Here is a 3494-nt window from a genome sequence, read left to right as displayed (position 1 = left end):
TGTTTTTATTTACGATTAAAAAACATTCATATATAGATTCATAAAAAATGTACAGATATAAAGATCCTAAATAAAAATATATTACTTTTTAATATGAGTAATCTAAATGAATTTGTAGTAGACTCAAATATACATGCATAGATATAAAGATCGTTCATATCCAATATCGAATGAAGAAGTTATGATGTTCATAACATAAGACCTAAGCCAAAATCATAAGACCTAAGCAACCAAACAGTCGAGGCCACCATGGACATAAAAATCAACAACCACAAACACCTCATTAATGATTGTACTACTAATATGTCATGAGGAAAACCTAAAAAAATCGGTTATAAGTATTGAATGTATACAAAAACGACAATGACTTTTTTGCAACAAAAAATATTAAGTACTGAATGTGTACAAAAACGACAAAGACTTATTTTGCAACAAAAAAAATATTAAGGACTAAATGTGCAAAAGTATATTAAAGAATAAATGTGTACAAAATGATAAATATATTACCCTATTAAGTTATTTTTTCAGGCTAACCTGGAGTAGTCAGTCATAATGACTAAATGTGTACAGTTTAACAATTTAAAAGGGTAAATATAGACGGAAAAAAACTTCGTAACCGAATATATATACATTGAAAAATATATTATCCTTTCAATCCCTAAAGTCCCTAATATCATCCTTCGATATATATATTTTTATATTTTGTATGTGACTGTTTTTTTTTTTTTTTTTTTTTTTTGCCTTTTGGCGTGATTTTTTTTTTTTAATTTTATTTGGTCTTTAAGTTTAGTTACATTTTCAAAAGGCAAAAAAAATTATTATATTACTATATGATTGAAGATCAAAGTTTGCGTATGAAAAAAAAACTTATGAATCACTCTTAATGAAGTCTGTATTTATTAATAAATTGTCTTATTTTATAAAATGTGATCAAATAACAAGATAAATTATAAAGTAAAGAAAGACAAGAAAGTGGATAGAACTTTTATTCCAGTACTTATGATAAAATCATCAATTTTCTAATATATATGACTAACTATTTATACAACCTAAATAAGATGAAAAATGAATATACATTATGATGGTGCATTATTACACTCAGAAAACACATTGAAATGGTTGTACTAATGCTAAATAATAATAGAGAGTTATGGTAGAAATGAGGAATCCAATGGTCATTCACAAACTAATATTTCATAACACTCCCCCTTGAATGACGATTGTAACATGCCTCGTTAAAACCTTAATAGTAAAACCTCATGGGAAAAACCCTTTATTTAGGAAAAAGAGTACATGATTAATAATAGATATTGGAAACAATTGCCTCGTTAAAAACTTTGCTAAGAAAACCCAGTGGGAAAAACATAACTAAGGAAAAAAGTACAATATGTTTCCAACTCCCCCTGATCAGCACATCACTTGATTTCATTAAAGCGCCACATAACAATGTTTTGTACCATCTTTTCAAATTTGGATGTAGGAAGTGCTTTAGTGAATAAATCGGGAAAGTTGTTACTTAATTTCCTTCATAAACTTCAATGCCTCCATAGCGCCTTCACAGAATTGTATTCACAGAAACCCTGAGCAAGCAATCTCTGGTGACAAAGCCATAGTAAGTGTAGCAAGTGCTTTCTCTTGTTGTTCAACTTTATCAAATTCTTCATCGGTATATTCTTCAACATCCTTGTCAACAATCGCTTTATCCAGGAGTGTTGTGGTGATTCTGATAGGTCCTTTCAAAACGCATTTCCAAATCTTGAAATCTTTCATCTTGATATATTTTTCCATACGATACTTCCATTCCGGGAAACCCTCAGCAAATAACAAACGTGGGATGCGTGTGGTTGGACCCATAACGGAATCAAGTTCTTGGTAAGAGTTTTGTGAATCCACTTTTTTAAAATTTTTCTTGATTAACTGAATGTACCAAAAAAATTAGAACAATAATAGAGTTTACGGCCAGAAACAGTTTACGGCTGGAAATAGTTTACGGTCGTACACTCTTTCATGGTTGAACTGAATACGCTCAAAATGTGTTTACGGTCAACACTTGATGAGTGGTTCACGGTCAAACAATTGAATGCGGCTAGAAACAGTTTACGGTTCTTGATTTTGAATGGTTTACGGCTGAGCTAAGCGTTTATGGTCGTACACTCTTTAACACACCTAACTGTAAACTCCCAGATTTTGATAAAAATTATTGTTTTTGATCAGATTTTGATTCCCTTAGCTTTCAAAACAGGATCAGATGCAGAAACAAGCTTGAACAATGAAGAACACCAATAAATTATTTTAATCGCAATTGATACTTGAAACAGTTTTGACACTCGAATCTGTTTTGACACGGGACTGGCTCTGATACCAATTGTAGAGTCTCAATCCAATGATCCCAACAAGTGATCAAAACAAACACAAACAAGAATAAAGAAGAAGAAGAAGAAGAAGATTATCAAGCAATGCACATGTTTATTAGCAAAAACGTCTAGTACACCTTGAGATACACATAGTTGACCGCAAAACCCTCTAGATACGTCACATAAATCTGACAGACAATGACACTATTTATAGGGGTAGGCTTGCCATGAACGGGGTTCACTGTCGAACACACGTTTACGGCCGTAAACTAGTTGACGACCGTGAACACCAACTCAACCGTAAATAGACACAAACACATATATTACAAGATGAAGTCCCTATAAGACTTATATAAATGATTGCCTAGCCAAAACCATTGATTTATAACCTATCAAAAATGAATAAAATATTGAAGGATCTTCATACTAATGAAGAGGGGTTCACGGCCAACATGGGTTTACGGTCGTAAACCTTAGTTTGTGACCGTGAACTCCTTGTGAAGGTGGTTCCGGCTCGATTTCAACTCAATGATCTTAAGTTAATAACTCCTAACACCCAATCCTTGAGGGTACTAGGCGTAGAACTATCAAACAGACCCTTAACAAAGCTAAAAGTCAATAGAAATAAGTCTGACTTTTGATTTAATTGAATGGCTTTACAAGATAGAAATTTCGGGTTGTCACATCATCCCCCCGTTAAAGGGAATTTCATCTCGAAATTAAAGTCTAAGAAAATACAGATAAACTAAGGGAAAAGATGAGTATATTTCAGTTTAATTTCATCCTCGCGCTCCCAAGTGAATTCAGGTCCCCGCTTGGCATTCCAGCGAACCTTCACTATCGGGATACGGCTTTGCTTCATTTGCTTGACCTCTCGGTCCATGATCTCTACTGGTTCTTCAACGAAGTATAGGCTCTCATTGATCTCGATCTCATCGAGTGGGATAACAAGAGTCTATTTATTCACTGCACCACTCGTACCAATCCTGAAAGACAATGCATGTATGCGTATATGCACTGTCCGAGTAGAGAACGCAACGCACCGGGAGCAATGATTACAGGTGAGAGTTGTGCCTTACTTAGTGCATTGGTTCGTGCCTGTCACGTTAGTAGCGAACAGGGTCTTACTTTGGGGGTTTT

The sequence above is a fragment of the Lactuca serriola genome, chromosome 9, assembly GCF_051521515.1.
Source record: "Lactuca serriola cultivar US96UC23 chromosome 9, Lser_US96UC23_V15, whole genome shotgun sequence".
Taxonomy (NCBI): domain Eukaryota; kingdom Viridiplantae; phylum Streptophyta; class Magnoliopsida; order Asterales; family Asteraceae; genus Lactuca; species Lactuca serriola.
The sequence above is the reverse complement of the archived record's forward strand: the minus strand, read 5'-3'. Positions refer to the sequence as shown.